This window comes from Podarcis filfolensis (assembly GCF_964270895.1).
Source record: "Podarcis filfolensis genome assembly, chromosome: 14".
Lineage (NCBI taxonomy): Eukaryota > Metazoa > Chordata > Lepidosauria > Squamata > Lacertidae > Podarcis > Podarcis filfolensis.
The window spans coordinates 2,503,939-2,521,074 of record NC_139616.1 but is presented as its reverse complement, the minus strand read 5'-3'; the positions used below and the strand labels follow the sequence as shown (position 1 = coordinate 2,521,074).

Genomic DNA, 17,136 nt, shown 5'->3' with positions numbered 1-17,136 from the left:
GGGAGTTGGTCCAACAACAGCTGAATGGAACAACTTTGGCTCCCCCTGTGTTCCAATAAATGTGGTCTTTAAAATAAAAAAGTAGTGTACCTAAATTGATCATTCTTATTTTGAAGGAAAAGCAACCACAGGACTCCAATCCAGAACATGCTCCTGAACCAGATCAGGGCTCCTTGCCAGTTTCTCTCAGCTGTTGGTCCTTTACCCCCAAGGTGCTGTTTCCTGCAAACAGCACCTTTGAGGGAGAGAACAGCCAGGGTCGACTTTAGCAGGAAAATAATAATAATAATAATAATACTAAATTTATATGCCACGCACCTAACTGGGTTGCCCCAGCCACTCTGGACAGCACCCCTCAAAAATAGTAAAATTAAAATACGACATCACACACTAACAACTTTTTTGATTATGTAACCATGGGACAGAATTGCATAAATATATTTGGCTGGGGTCCCCCCCCCCTTTGTTGCTTTTGTTTTCTTTATGCATACAAATCCTTATATAGACATTGGCATAAAAATACTGGACTTTTTATATCATTGGTCCATCTAGCTTAGTTTTGTTGATTCTGACTGGAAGGGGCTTTCAAGGATTTCAGGCAGGGATCTTTCACAGCAATACTTTGAAAGAGTAGGGCCTGAACTTGGGACTTTCTGCATGCAGAGCTTGCACTTTACCACTCGGGGGAGGCCAGTCACTAGAGCAAGGTGGGGCAGAGTTGTACCATTATTTATTTGCAATCCCAAACCCAGATCTTTATCCCATCAGTCCTGTGTCCCCCAGAGCCATATTAATACATTTCCTCCTGTAGGAGACTCCATCCATTTTTGTTGGCATGAGCAGAACTAGAAAAAAATCACATGACTCATACAACATTTCTAAAGTCCAGCATTTCTCTTTAGCATCGATCATCACTTAGGTGCCCATTGCTTAGGTTTTTAGGGGAGAGATGGGCAGAAAGCCGGAAACAGTAGACTCTGTCTCGAGGGACCCCCAGCTCTCTCTCCCATTAGCTGCCTTGCCCATTACCCCGCCAGTTCCAATGGTTGCCAGCCGCCACTTGAGCTATGACATCCAAACACATGTTTGCATTCTCTCTTACAAACCCACATGAATGTGGTGGCTTCCACATGAATTGTGTGGGTAGGTGGGTGCATGGGCACATGTGCGCATGCACACACACATGTGCAGGTGTGACTGAGAAACCTCACTGAAGGTTCAGAATCAGAACAGCTAAACTAAGATCTAAAGAGCAAAAAAAATTACGTCCAGCCTTGTTTGTAATCGCTTAAGCATCTGGGTGTATTAAACAGGACAGGCTATTATTAATGGCAACCTGCTAAAAGGTAAATACATGCCTGGCAGCCCTTGTTGTAGAAAAAACATGTAGAGATTAAAAAATGCTACAATAATACATTTATATCAAACTGTTTTACAAAGCAGAGGTGTGTTAGAGAATTCGCTGCCCTGCAAGAGATTAGCTTTCATGCTCTGGAGCCGCACAAATTCCAGAATTTCAACAATCATTGTGCTGGAAGTTTATGGCAGCCACCCAAGAAAAAACAAAAAAAAAAATTTTTTCCCTTCCAGTAGCACCTTAAAGACCAACTAAGTTAGTTCTTGGTATGAGCTTTCGTGTGCATGCACACTTCTTCAGATACCACTTCTTCAGATTTTTTGTTTTTTTGTTTTTTTTTTTTGTTTTGACTATGGCAGACCAACACAGCTACCTATCTGTAACTGGAACCCAAGAAAAAGCGTGTCAGAAAACTCACTTCCCTATTTGTTTCCTAACACCTCAACATTCATAAATTTTCAGCAGCTTTTCAGGGAATGGATGAGGGCTGGCAAACAGAGCAGAGATTTGGACTCAGGGGCGAGAGGAGTTGAAGCACAGCGCAGAGTGTTGAAAATCACCCTACAGGTGCCACCACCCAAAGGATAAACTCCCAGCGCAGGCTCGTCTGTGGAGGGTGTTCTGCAGTGTCTGCCTGCAACTTTTGCACAAGCTATCCCTTATTACCGAAATGTTACTGCATTAATGTAGATTTCTGGATGACAGCCAAGTCAGAGAAGAGCAGAGAATTTCTCTCTGCAGTTAATTAAATTTGCTCACATAGCTAGGAGAGCCTGTTATTACTGTTACGATAACGGTCCCAGGGTTGATAATCCTGTAATGCAGCATTGCTTTCAGGAAGGTGAAATGACAGGGTGAGGCAGTTCAAGAGAAGGCAGGGCAGCTACATACTCTCAATTAAATAAGCGCTCTAGCTGAAAGTGTAAGGTCATATTTAAAAAAGAAAGGAGAGCAAGATAGCAGGCAAAGAATGCTGGAGTGTGTGAAAGTGTGTGTGTTCTCCCTCTTCCCCGAATTTCACGCTTCCTATTCCTACAACTGAAGAGATGCCAGGCAAATAACAGTCTTCTCAACCCCAGGCACAACACTGGCCGACCTTGCAAGACCATTCTGCAAAACAGCACTTTATCACATTTTCATGGCTATCTGATGTTTTAACCACCCTCTTGTATGTATATGCAGAGCAGCCTTTTAAGCAGAAGCCTTTGGGAGAACCCTTTCGGATAACAAATGCTTTTGCATTCTGAAGGTTTCGCCTCCTTCTCTAGAGCTGGCCTGCCATTTAGCCAAGTGATAAAATACTTTCAACTGACAGCAGTCAAATATTTTATGAAGCCATAACACTTAAAGAATTGGCCCGCTGCCCAGTCAGCACAGCTGCTTTCAGAAACTAATGTAAGTTTTTGTTTTTAATAGTTTCTGTTACTTTGCTTTATTTCTGTTTTATTTAATTTTATCAATCGATTTAAATATATAATCACAAACCCTTTTGTTTCAAGACAAATGCCAGAGAATAATATACCCTGACACCTACCTCCATGTTGTCAAAATTTATACTAAATTCGTAATAGAATCATAGAATCAAGCAGACACACTGAAATCAGTTGATGTAAACTGACTGAATTTTAAAACAAGTATGCATCAGTGATTTTATTTATATATTTAGCACTTTCTGGAAAAATGACACAAAAACTTTATATGGCCAGAGGGCAAAAAAGGCTCAGATTTCCATGGCAGACTAGTGACCATTTAAATTTTAAGCTCTCTCCTTAAAAGCAGTTAGTTCCCTAAAGCCTGTCAGAAGAGAACAGTCTTCACCTGCCGGCAGAAGGACAGCAAGGAGGGAGCCAGTCAAGCTTCTTCGGGAAAGGAGTTCCAGAGTCTGGGAGCAACCACTGAGAAGGCTCTCTCCTGAGTCCCCACCCAACATGCCTGTGAGGGTGACAGGACTAGGAGAAAGGCCTCCCCTGAAGATCTCACAGCCCAGGCAGGTTCATATGGGAGAATATGGTCCTTCACATATCCTAGACCTAAATCATATAAGGATTTATAAAGGAATATAATATATATATATATTTATGAATTGCTATTCACAAAAATAGACCAGAACAGTTTACAACAATCATGCAGTAAAAAGAATAAAAAAGTTAAAAATCACAGCTCAACTAACTGCTAGACTTGCTAAACTACAAATAAACAATAAGTCTACTCTGTTTTTTACTTAGATGAAAACAGCTCTTTCTATATTATTCATACTCAGAGTAGGCTCATTGAAATTAACAGCCATGGCTAACTTGGGTCTATTGATTTCAGTCAATCTATTCTGAGTCACAATCCTCTCTCTCTCTCTCTCTCTCTCTCTCTCTCTCTCTCTCTCTAGTTTAAATTTCACAACAGCACTTTGCTTGTCTGCTTTTGTAATTGGCAAAACTATCAAACCTGTTGATAATCAAAGCCTATTTTCCTTGTCCTAATAATATCAATGCTTTAAGCATGCTTGACCATCATTTCCCCAATACTGTATTTGACCATTCAATTAACCAAATCATTTATGGACAGAATGCCCAACCCTGTCCTTCAAAGATTCCCCTCAGAATTAAAGTGAACTCTTAATTATAAATTGAGAAAAGTTGGTTTGATCTGCATCATAAAGTGAACCCAACTGATTCAGCAGACTTAAATGCAGATTGGAATGCAGCTATTAATCGGATCCTGCAGTTCTCTGAATTTTGCAATATAATTTCAGTTCAAAATAATGCACACACAAAATGTGTATAATCATCACAATTATAACAAATAAAGGCTTGACATATCTCACTTTGCATCTCATGAGTCTATCTCATATATTAGTTTCACCTTTTAAGTCGAATTACTGAAATAAATGAACTTTTCCACGATATTCTAATTTTTCGAGTTTCACCTGTATATAAAATATAAGTATAATGTGTATTGTAGGTGGAAATTAAGTGAAAAGCCCTGAAAAACAAAACATGCATATTTTAGAGACAGAATGCATTCAGGAAGTACATTTTTGGGGAAAGTATGAATGATTTAAGTGTAATTTTTATATTTAAAAACAATCTACAAAAAACAACAAAACAGACTTGTGGCTGAGCACACACAAAAGTGACCTAGACTAGAAAGAGGCTGATCTGTTCATTTCTATTTCCAATTCAAATGAAACGTTTCCTACATCCTGGTGTACTGCCAGAAGGCACCCTTGTCCACAGCAACTGCACTGGCATCTAACCTTTGAAATATCTCCCAGGAGTCAGCAGTCCAAGACAAAGGATGGAAATTCTTGAATTAATGGGCTTTAGCATCACTGCTGACAACAATTATGGCAGAGCAGCAGTGAAACCAAAATCTCTCAGGACCGAGCTCCCATTAGCAGGCTCTCAAACAGCCCCGTAGAAAATCAACACTTGCATTCCACTTTCAGTGCCATAACCAGGCCATAAGCTCTGTTAACCCTAAGGCTTCACATCCACATCACTTACTGCACAGTTCCCAATAGGTTTTGAAAAAGTTTTTTTTAAGAAAGACCTTCACGGATGGTGCCACTGGAAAAGCATTCTGAACTTGCAGCAAACAAGAAGCGGGTCCCACTGATTTTATTGGAACATACTTCTTGGTACATATTGTTCCAACTGCAGCCTAAATTGTGAAGGTTCAGGTAATAAAGTTATGCATGGCAGGGAGAAAGTGAACATAGAAAACTTTTTCTCCCTCTCTCAGAACACTAGATGGTCATTAGCTTGGATGGCTTTAAAGAGGATTGGACAAATTCATGGAGGAGGAGAGGGCTATGGATGGCTAAGAGCCAGGATGGCTCTGCTCTGCCTTCTGAATCCTAGGTGCTGGAAGCCACAGGAGGGGAGAAGGTTCTTGTGCTCTAATCCTGCTGGAGGGTTTCTCACAGGCATCTAAGTGGTCACTGTGATAACAGGATGCCAGACTAGATGGGCCACTGGCTGATCTAGCAAGCTCTTATGCTCTTAAATCAGACTTTCCTAGCCTTGTGCCCTCCAGGTGCTGCTGGACTACAACTCCCAACATACCTGACTATTGGTCATGCTGGTGCGGGCTGCTGGGAGTTGGAGTCCAACAACTCCCAACTCTCTATGATTCTATGATTCTATGAACATCTGGAGGTACCAGGTTGTGTCCTTGAAATGCTGCAATACCTCTTAACTCGCCTGGATGGAGGGTAGAAAGCTCTCACTGGCATGGCTGGAAGTTGGCCCACTCTGCAAAACGAAGTGTTATATCAGTTGCTCTGGCCACCACTTCATTTACTTATTTACAACAGTATTTACATGCTGCCTCTCTTAAAATACCAGGATGGTGCACAGCAATAGAAAACAATTTTTTAAAAAAACTTTCAAACAATGGCCCCACCCACTTCTTGCCCCAGGCCCCGCTTACCATGAGAACATGGCTCTTGGCAGGATGCCCATGTATAGATGCAGCCCTTAGGGTGGAAAGGGTTTCCTTTTCCCTCCCCTGCCCCATATAGAGGAAGACCCTCCTCTCCTCATATGATAGCTCAGCACAGATGGATGCAAATACCACCTTGCTCCAAAAGGAAATGTTGGGACATGTAGTCTCAGTCCCTTCCCCCTGCAGGAGATGGACTCGCGGAGCAAGCAGAGGGAAGCTTCTGCACCTCTAGGCAGCAGCATCCAGAGAAAAGTCTCTGAAGTGTCTCTCAGCAGGCAGATTTTGGGTGGCCTGCATTTTAGCTCCTTTCACTCCTCTCTGCTCAAAATTCATCCATCACTTCTCACTTGGCCAAGTTCTGTGCAAGCAAAACCCACCAGGAACTGACCCCAGACCTTTTACAATTTTCCTCTTTGGTATTTGTGACATGTCTATAACTTTTTAAAAGTTGCTGCTTGTTTTGTTTTGTTTTAAGCTACTTGTTTTGTTTTGTTTTAAGCTACTTGGATTCATCATGCACCTTTGGATAACATGCTTCATGTGCTTCCTTTGTCTTTTCTTTGTCTTTATTTTGCTCTCTTAATGATGGCTGTCAACATTTATGATAAAATATTTGATTGTGGTTTGTTGGTGGCTGTTTAGATGCAAGCTTCCACTCCCTGCACATTTGAGCATTTTGCTAGAAATCTTATAAACCTCTGCTATGTTTCCCCTTTATTTCCCTAAACTATGCTTTAGCCATCTTTCCTTTTTTTCTAAAAAGAAAAAGCTAAAACCTGCTTCCCTCTGTAGCTGTTCTACATACACACTGCAATGCCAGTAAAACTATCCAGTTTTTTGCCAAAATAACTGTGAACACACCATTTTCCTTCTGAAATCCATGTTTGCCTTCTCTGCTGTAAAAGTTATGAGATGCTATTGTCTCCTCTTTCCTCTTTGTTTTCTACATTTTCTCTTGCAGCCAAGAAACCATGACATTTCCCCCGCAAAAAAGTATTTGTTTTTACAGAACATTAATTCTATTATGCACACACCAAGCTTAATGAAAATGCTATCAGAATATAATTATGCAAACTCATTTGCAGAACTACGTGAACTCAAAAGCTTATTGGATCACAATGTAAATTAGCAAAAGTATATATGCTGGGGAGGGCAAGTTTACATGTATGTATGCAAACAGAGAGACAGTCCCCTCCTGACTCCCATACAGATGTGGAACTTTAAAACATACAGCCCTTGTGGATTTTCAAGACAACCTATTGTGCTGTTTTAGCCAATTTACATAATTGCCCCACAACACAACTACAGTGTGGCAGCTGCCCCACAGGTTATGTTTGGTTCAGATGGGCAGCCTATGATCCAGGAAATGAAATGGTAAATGGTTGCTGAAGTAGAACAGTGTGGGAAAACTGAGATACAGGAGGGGAAATGGCAGCCGCTGAGTTGAGGCTGATGAGAGTCAGGATCTGGCAACAAGGAATTATGCCAATAAGTAAACATGAAGGGATGGAGCCAGGAATTGAACTGAAATGTACTATTCCAACCTTTGCCAACCAGGTAGCCTTCAGTAGTTTTGGGGAACTGCAGGACTGATTGGGGCTGATGGGAGCTGTACTCCAAAACATCTGGAAGCCACCAGGTTGGCAAAGACTACTCCAGAGCCAATGGTGCAAAGGTTGATCTAAACCCAAAAGACCACAGTCCAGGGAAAGACTCAACCTAAACAGAAGCACTTGGCCACCCTTCCTGGTAAGGAAGACCCAGTGACCAGCCTGGGAGGATGTGGGGAGACCAGAGGCTCAGAGTATTTCTCTGCTCAAAGAGATGCTCCAAACCTCAGCCTGGGTGGCCTACCATGCTCTCTTCCCTTGTCCTTGGGGGGGGGGCTGCTGCAGCTGAGCTTAAAGCCCTGGCAGGGAGCCATTAAAAGCCCTGTTTGTTATCAAGACCTATGTGGAGTCTCAATAAAGCAGTCAAATTTCAACAGACAATACATAGCTCCTTGTGCCCTGGGCTGGTTAGGTTTTTGTTTGTAATAAGCTCATCAAAGCAAAGTCCCATGTGAAGCTAAGCTAGGTATTCTCCCTCAGACAAAAAGCCAAGTAACCAAGGGAGCTCGGGACAGGGGGAGAATTTCATTTGGGCCACATTTCAAAGCCAACTGACTTCAAAGTTCTAGTCAACAGCATAGCTGTCAACCTTCCCTTACTTGGCGGGAAACTCCCTTATTCCAGCGCCGTTTCCCGCTGCTATCCCGGATTGTTGATATCCCGTAAATTTCCCAGATTTCAAAGGAAGCAGCTCCTCTCCCTCCCGGCTCTGTGCCGGCCAGGGAGGCTCCTCAACGGCGTTGCTCGGCTGCGTTGCTCACCAATAAGGAGTCTGAGAATGACTGGGGGGGTGGAGCTTGCATGCCTTGTGCAGATAAAATCAGCCATGTTGCCTGGGGACTCGCCTTTGCTCAGTGCTTCCCAGCAGAGAGGTGACGGTGGTTTTCCTTGCTGCATCCCCTTTGCCGGGTTGCTGCACTGTGGGAACCACCGCTTGAGGCTTCGTTTGGCTGCTGGCTGGGCTTTCTGCCTTTGGGCCTTTGGCTCAGAGGGGCTCAGAATGTACCTGTGCTCGGAATCGGATGGATACATCGACAGCCCACTCACCCTTGCCAGGGATAAGGTCTGTCGGGAGCGGGGGCACATGGGGGAAAGAGAAGGAGCGGTTGGTTGAGTACAATGGCGGGTGGAAATCTCGTGGGGGGGGGCTTTTGGATTTGTTTTGGAGGCTCCTTAGATTGACTGTTATGGGGGATAGGAAAGGAGCTGGTTGACAAAAATGGCAGGCGGTGATCTCATGGCGAGAGGGGGAGGCTGCGAGAGGGGGTTTTTGAACGCTGGATGCTGTTTTGTTGCACGTGCTGCTGCAAAGCCAGGCCAGGGAGCTATCTTAAGTTGAGGCTGCATAGGCCTTGTGGTGCATGTAATTCAGATTTTATCATAGCTGCCAGCCTTCCCTTATTTGGTGGGGAATTTCCTTATTTTCAAGGCTGCTGATCCCTTATTTTCAAATCTGAAAGTTGACAGCTATGGTCAACAGGTTACTGTATTTGTTATTTAGCACCACTTTTATTAGATGGAAATATTTGTCACCCATTTTGTGTTTTACTGCTAGGTTACAGTGGGGGGGCAATTATTTATTATTGCTGTTTCCTATTTTGCACAAACCAAGGTTTGTTTACTTGCCCTTCTCTGAATATTTTATTTAAGAATAAACCAATATAATTTAAATGCAAACTTTTCAACATTTTAAATAAATGTGGGGGTGGCACTCTCCTTTGTATTTATTAGTCATAGCTTGCCTTTTTCCTTCCTTTCACAGGTGGAAAGCAGCAGAAATTTCAGTAGAGCTTCTCCAAAACCTGGCAATCCATTCACTCACGGAAAATATATACCTGCCCTAAAGGAAATGGCACCTCTGGATTGGCCCAAGTGGAATAGTCACAAGCGGAGGCCCACAAGTTAGCACCCCCTGGAGTAAGGGGTTGAAAGAGTAAACCTCGGAGTTCCATTCAGTTCTAAATGCTGGAAGTCCCAGGTCCAGTCCCTGGTAGCATCGCTGGGTAGGGTTAAGAGGGACTGTGTCTGAACCCCTGGGGAGCCACAGCCAGTCAGTGCCTGCTGAGCAGGATGGACCAATGCTTTGACTCAGCATAAGGCCACTTCCCATGTTCCTATGCCTGAGTCCTTCCAGACAAAGCACCATGTTGGGCTCAGTGGACAGACTGACTGCTTAGGCCTAAGGCAGCTTATGCCTCACCCAGTCTCCCTCCCTTTCCAACAGCAGGTCAGGCGAATGCCTCCGGGAAGCCCAAAAGAACGGCATGGATGTGTCGGATGCCTCTTGCTTATGTTCAGAATCTGGCATTTACAGTGAGACCCACAAGAAAATGTTGCCATATGAACTGTTCCTGTTCAGCATTCCAGCCAGCAAGACATGGCCTTTTCCAGAATATTCCATTCCCCCCTCCACACACATGGTTCCTCCTCACTGCAGTTGCTACATGCGCTTCATTGTTTGGAGCCCCGCCCCCTTGGATTTTTGCGCTTCTGCTCACCAAGCCAAAATGGTGCATGTGCACATGCACTACAGAAGCAATGGAACCCATAGAACTGAAATCACAATTTATTCTGCTTCTGACCATGTAGTCTCATTGCCGATCTAGCATAAAACAGACAGTACAGTGGTACCTCAGGTTAGGAACTTAATTCGTCCCAGAGGTCTGTTCTTAATCTGAAATTGTTCTTAACCTGAAGCACCACTTTAGCTAATGGGGCCTCCCGCTGCTGCAGCGCCGCCACTGCACAATTTCTGTTCTCATCCCGAAGCAAAATTCTTAACCCAAGGTAATATTCTGGGTTAGCGGAGTCTGTAACCTGAAGTGTATGTAACCTGAGGTGTATGTAACCTGAAGCGTATGTAACCCGAGGTACCACTGTACTGCCTCTTCTCCACCATGTGGACTAGCACCTCACACAATTTTGCTGAAAGGCTCAGAAGGTGCATGTCATCTCAAAAATTAGAACCATCCAGATGTGCCCTGAAAATAATTAGAAATTGGGGGAGTCTACACAGAAAAATATGGGATGCGGGTGGCGCTGTGGGTTAAACCACAGAGCCTAGGACTTGCCAAACAGAAGGTTGGTGGTTCGAATCCCCGTGACGAGGTGCCCTCCTGTTGCTTGGTCCCTGCTCCTGCCAACCTATCTGTTCAAAAGCACGTCAAAGTGCAAGTAGATAAATAGGTACCGCTCCAGCGGGAAGGTAAACGGCGTTTCTGTATGCTGCTCTGGTTTGCCAGAAGCGGCTTTGTCATGCTGGCCACATGACCCAGAAGCTGTATGCCATCTCGCTCGGCCAATAAAGCGAGATGAGCGCCGCAACCCCAGAGTCAGTCATGACTGGACCTAATGGTCAGGGGTCCCTTTACCTTTACACAGAAAAATAACCTGTCAATGTTATACCCATTTCACAGATGGTAAGCAGACAGTGAGCAATGGGAGCTCCTGCCTCCCAAATCTCATTCAAAACTCTCCAGCAGTCATGTGTTTTTCATCCGACACCCCAAGGTCTCAAACTGCAAGAATGGTTTCTGCCTTTATACTCCAAAACTGAAAAAATATACCCTTGAAGTGGGAAGAAACATCTCATCACAATCCATGTTCTAACAGCTTCCCTTCTACAATCAATGACATGTGATTAGAAGTCGTTATTCTTGCCAGACACACAAAGTCTCGTCGTGCAACCACAACTTTCAGAGTCACTGCTTCTTCAACTATTGTTCTCTGAATTCTTTTTTTAAAAGAACACTTGGATTCAGACACATCTTTCTAACAAGCTGAAATAATATATGCCTCTAAGGCCATTGCTGGGCAAAGCAATTCATACATCATCACATGCCTAATATCCTATGTGCTGCTTGAATAAGTGCTTCTTTTTATCTGTCCTGAATCTTCCATCATTTGGCTTCGTTGGATGTCCACAGATTCTCTTAACACTGAAACCTGTGCACATCCAATGAAGCTGAATGCTGAAAGATTCAGGACAGATAAAAGGAAGGATTTCATCAGCATAAACTATGGAACTCGCCCCTGCAGGAGGCAATGGTGGCCTCCAACTTGGATGGCTTTAAAAGAGGGTTGGGCAAATTCATGGCTATTAAAAGCTACCAGCCATAATGGCTATGCTCTGGGCCCATGGCCAGAGGCAGCAAATGCTTCTGTTGCTGGAAACTGCAGGAGGGGAGACTGCTTTGTGCTCGGTTCCTGCTCATTTCCCCTGGGGCATCTGGCTGGCCACTTTGAGAACAAGATGCTGGACTAGATGGGCCCCTGGCCTGATCCAAGAGGCTCTTCTGAAATTCTTATTCCTTTTCAAACCTAAGGTCTGTAGTGGGCAAGGGTGGGTAGCAAGCAGACTTCAGTCTTCCTCACCTCTACAGCGCTTTTTTCCTAGTTTTCCTCCTACTCTCAAATTCCTTCCTCTCTGTCAGGGTTCAAGCCCTGTCCAGGTATGGGAGCTGGGGTCTCCCAAGGGAAATAACAGAGACACTGGCAAAGTGCTGTATATGAGACTCCTCAGGAGAAAGAGAACTGAATGCAACAAGCAGTCCAGATCAGGGCTTCCTATAAAGGAGGGACCAGGAACCTCTGGCTTGTAGGCCAAATTGGGTCCATAAGGCTTTTTTCTCCAAACCACACCCTTTCCACACGTGACATCATATGTGGCATCATGTGTGTGTTGGCATATGGCATGTGCCAAATATGTGCAGCATTGTAGGTTCGTGGCAGTGCAGTTTGTGCGGGAAGAAATTCAGCCAGACTCCAATTCTTCAGTCAGTTGAGTCCTTTACTGACAGGTCCAAAGAATTAAGGCAGTTTCATTATATACACCTTGTACAGGCTTCCCCTAGATCCCTAGCAGAAGATGCAGGCTTCAAATGCAAAGCAAGCACAACTCACAGCATACATACAGCACAGAGTTCAGTATCAATCTGGCAGAGCTTCCTCTCAGCAAAGCAAGAAGGCAATGTACAGCCACCTCTTAATATACCCAAAAATGACCACACTCTTGGCCGGCTGACAGGTCACAGTGACCTCCTAATCACAAGATCTGCAGGTGCAAAATAAGGGAAGCACCCACCCACCAGATTTTTCTCAACAGCAATTAAAGGAACCTCAACACTGTGGGGCTGGATGACCACCAGGCTTCCTGTGGAGAACTTGACTGCACTCCATCCCTGCAGAAAGCCAGCCTGAAGTCACCACCCATTGGCTGATAGGGTGCTTTGAAGTCCCATGGAGCATCACTTGTCATCACTGTGATGGCAGGTGATTGACAGGTGGGTGGTCCTACCAACCAGTAAAATTTGGGGCATCGGTAGGGGCTGTGCTTTTTTTCAGCCAGAACTCACAGGAACTCTGTCCCGTCACCTCTCAGGTGGGCACTGCTGCCATGATAAGAGAGCAAGAGAGGGGCTAAAGGTGAGTTCCGGCACCTCTTTTTCTACAAAAATAGCACTGGCCCACCAGCCGATTCCCTGTTCCTGCTATATAAGCTGTCAGTCTTGGCTGTTTCACTGCTGAAGCAAGAGCAAAAAGTCTTCCTGACCTGGGGAAACAGATACTTTGAGCTCCTCATCTTTATTTCACTATAACACCCTTCAGCTTCCTTTTCATGGGCTGCCTGCATCCTGCCATCATAGGCTTTGACCCTTGTCCCTTTTCGTGCCTCCTCTGGCCTCCTCCCTAGATCCATGTGACTGCCCTGCGCTTCTGCAGGATCTGAGCAGTAGCTGAAGACCCTCCCTGCCTGCCTGACCTCTTGTGACACCAAAGAAGCTCAGCCAATCAGAGACTTCACTATCACCCCCATGAACTCCCCAGTGCACTGTAATTGGGACCAATTCTCTTGAGTCTTGGGTCCCCCAATATGTCGCTGGACTACAACTCTCATCAGTCCTGACTGTTAGCTGAGCTAGCTCTGGATAACAGGAGCTGTAGCCCAACAACACCTGCAGATTCCATGCTGAAGAGCTCTGATCTACAGTAGATGAGCAGTGATATTGCTCCACTCACTCTCATGAAGCCGGACATTTCATCTTTGCTTGCACTGCAAATGTAGCTCACTCATAACAAAAAGGAAACTAAACCTACCAGCAATCTTTAAATCTTCTGCTCTGACCTTGAGCTCCAAGATAATGTTCCGCTTTGGAGAGGACAAACTCCTGTTTATCGAGGTGAAACTTACAGGGATAATGTGAAGTGGCCTTTCAGAGCACCAAACAGCCAAGCTTTAATCTAAAAATCTTTAGAGGACAAAAGGCAAAAAGCAAGAGAGAACAATCTCTTTAGATGAGATGAGACTCAGGAGGTGCAGTACTTAGAAACAAATCAAGAGGCTGCAGCTTTAAGGGCTCTTATCTTGGGGTGAAATACTGTTTAAGAACACAGGTGGAAGAGAGAGATCAAAAAGCCCAGGAAATGCTGTTTCTGCCAACACAAAAAACACTAAGGTTTTTTAACACAAATCTTGCAAGGTGACCAACCAAGCCAGGGAAACTTCCAGCACTTTTTTTACAAGTAACATAGAAAACATTATTTGCATCCATGTGGATGGTTTGAAATGATATTCATGGCATAATGTAATAAATGTTGGGCCTGCCCTCAGCAACCACCATCTGAAGTGGAAAAGCAATGTAGTTGAAGTGCATTTGCTGTGGTTATATTTTCATACATCATATGACCTACTGCAATGTTAGCAATGCAGGTCAAGGAGCCACACTCCTTTTTTAAAAGCCCATAGAATTATATAATTGTAGAGTTGGAAGGACCCCAAGGGTCATCTGGTCCAACCCTCTGCAATGAAAGAATCACGATTCGGATGGTCCGCCCCCGCCACTTAATGGATCTGAATGGTTTCCAGAGAGTGGTAGGGATGCTTTATCCCATGTTGATGGCCTTTCAGCTGATTCCCTGGTAGTCCGCTGGATTGCAGAGTTAACCAGGGCTATCAACTGTCTGGCTCCGAAGCGCCCTCTCCGATTGCATGGACAGCCCCGTGGTTTTCTTCAGAGCTGAGGGCAAGGAAACAATCGCTGAGACAGCTAGAGTGCCAGTGGCAGAAAACTCATTCTGAATCAGACCGGACATGGCTTAGAACTCAATGTCGAGCCTACCAAGTGGCAATAGCGACGGCGAAGAAGATTTTCTTCACTGCCTCTATTGCATCTGCAGAAAATAGTAGCAGGAGACTCTTTCAGGTGGTTCACAATTTAACAGAACCACCTTTACCATCGGGGCCTTGTAAAGGCCCCAAGATTTCCTGCAATGATTTGCAAAGTTTTTTTGCAGATAAAGTTGCTCAGATTCAGAAGGAGGTAGACACCACTGTGGGAGCAGGGCCAGGGCAGGAGAGTGCTAGAGCCCTGTCTGGTCAAGTTGCACGGGATCAATTCCAATCTGTTACCCCCAAAGATGTGGACAGGCTGCTTGGACGAGTGAAACCAACCACCTGTCTCCTTGATCCCTGCCCATCTTGGCTAATAAAAGTAAGCCGGGAAGGGCTGGGCGATGGGCTCTGCGGGGTGGTGAATGCTTCCCTCTGTTGAGGGAGCCTTCCCAGACCCGCTGAAAGAGGCGGTCATTAAACCGCTTCTTAAAAAAAGTATCTTTAGACCCGGCCAGTATGGCCAACTATCGCCCAGTCTCAGATCTTCCATTCTTGGGCAAGGTGATTGAGCGGGTGGTTGCTGAACAACTCCAGGCACGCCTGGAGGATGCGGCCCATTTGGATCCCTTCCAATCGGGATTCAGGCCTCATCATGGGACTGAAACTGCCCTGGTCGCGCTGGTTGATCTCCAGCAGGCTAGGGACAAAGGTGAGAGCTGTTTCCTAGTTCTGCTGGATCTCTCAGTGGTCTTTGATACAATCGACCATAATATCCTTCTGGACAGTCTAGAGGAGCTGGGAGCTGGGGGCAGTTATACGGTGGTTCAGCTCCTTCCTCCTGGGCCATGTCCAGAAAGTGGTGGTGGGGGATGAGTGTTCAGACCCCATGGCTCTCACTTGTGGGGTGCCTCAGGGTTCCGTCCTCTCCTCCATGCTTTTTAACATCTACATGAAGCCGCTGGGAGAGATCATCAGGGGGTTTGGACTGGGTGTCCATCAATATGCAGATGATACCTAGCTCTACCTCTCTTTCAAATCAGAACCAGTGAAGGTCCTGTGCGAGTGCCTGGAGGCGGTTGGAGGATGGATGGCGGCTAATGGATTGAGGTTGAATCCTGACAATACAGAAGTACTGTTCTTGGGGGACAGGGGTTGGGCTGGGGTGGAGGACTCCCTGGTCCTGAATAGAGTAACTGTGTCCCTGAAGGACCAGGTGCGCAGCCTGGGAGTCATTTTGGACTCACAGATGTCCACAGAGGCGCAGGTCAATTCTGTATCCAGGGCAGCTGTCTACCAGCTCCATCTGGTACAGAGGCTGCGAACCTACCTGCCCGCAGACTGTCTCGGCAGAGTGGTGCATGCTCTAGTTATCTCCCGCTTGGACTACTGCAACACACTCTACGTGGGGCTATCTTTGAAGGTGACCCAGAAAGTACAACTAATCTAGAATGCGGCAGCTAGACTGGTGACTGGGAGCGGCCGCCGAGACCACATAACACCGGTCTTGAAAGACCTACATTGGCTCCCAGTATGTTTCTGAGCACAATTCAAAGTGCTGGTGTTGACCTTTAAAGCCCTAAATGGCCTCGGCCCAGTAGACCTGAAGGAGCGTCTCCATCCCCATCATCGAACCCGGACACTGAGGTCCAGCTCTGAGGGCCTTCTGGCGGTTCCCTCACTGCAAGAAGCAAAGCTACAGGGAACCAGGCAGAGGGCCTTCTCGGTAGTGGCACCCGCCCTGTGGAATGCCCTCCCATGTCAAAGAGATAAACTACCAGACTTTTAGAAGACATCTGAAGGCAGCCCTGTTTAGGGAAGCTTTTAATGTGTGACATTTTAATGTATTTTTAATCTTTGTTGGAAGCCGCCCAGAGTGGCTGGGGAAACCCAGCCAGATGGGCGGGGTACAAATAATATATTATTATTATTATTATTATTATTATTATTATTATTATTATCCGACCTCTGCTTAAAAACCTCTAAGGAAGGAGAATCCACCACCTTTCCAGGGAGTCTGTTCCATGGCCAAACACCTCTTACTGTCAGAAAGGTCTTCCTGATGTTTAGTCAGAATTTCCTCTCTTGTAACTTGAACCCATTGGTTTGGCTCCTAGCCTCTGAAACAGAAGAAAACAAGCTTGCTCTATCCTTCACGTGACAGCCCTTGAGATATTTGAAGGTGGCTATCAAATCTCCTCTCAGTCTCCTATTTCCTAGGTTAAACATAACCAATTCCCTCAACTGTTCCTTATATGGCTTTGTTTCCAGACCCTTGATAATCTTGGTCACCCTCCTCTGCACATGCTCCAGCTAGTCAACACCCTTCTTAACACTGTGGCATCCAGAACTGGGCACAGGACTCCAGGTGTGGTCTGACCAAGGCAGAATGGAGTGGTACTATTACTTCCCTTGATGTGGACACTATACTGTATTTATGTTGATGCAGGCTAGAATAACATTAACTTTTTTGTTCTTTATAACAAGCTGGCAAGAGATAGAAGGTGCTACCCAAATATATTTGTTATTTGAAAATCTAGGCATGCAAAAACAAAACACAGAGACATATTTCTATGGCTTACAGCTCATAATAAAGACTTTCAGCCAGAGGAAAGGCT

The 17,136-nt window shown here is 45.1% G+C and overlaps 1 protein-coding gene across 2 annotated transcripts in view; it reads right to left on the bottom strand.

Annotated features, from left to right (window-relative positions):
- The window catches only part of ENTREP2 (endosomal transmembrane epsin interactor 2), a 203,613-nt gene that overhangs the window by 113,426 nt on the left and 73,051 nt on the right, over nt 1-17,136 (bottom strand). The gene's annotated exons all lie outside the window — the stretch shown is intronic.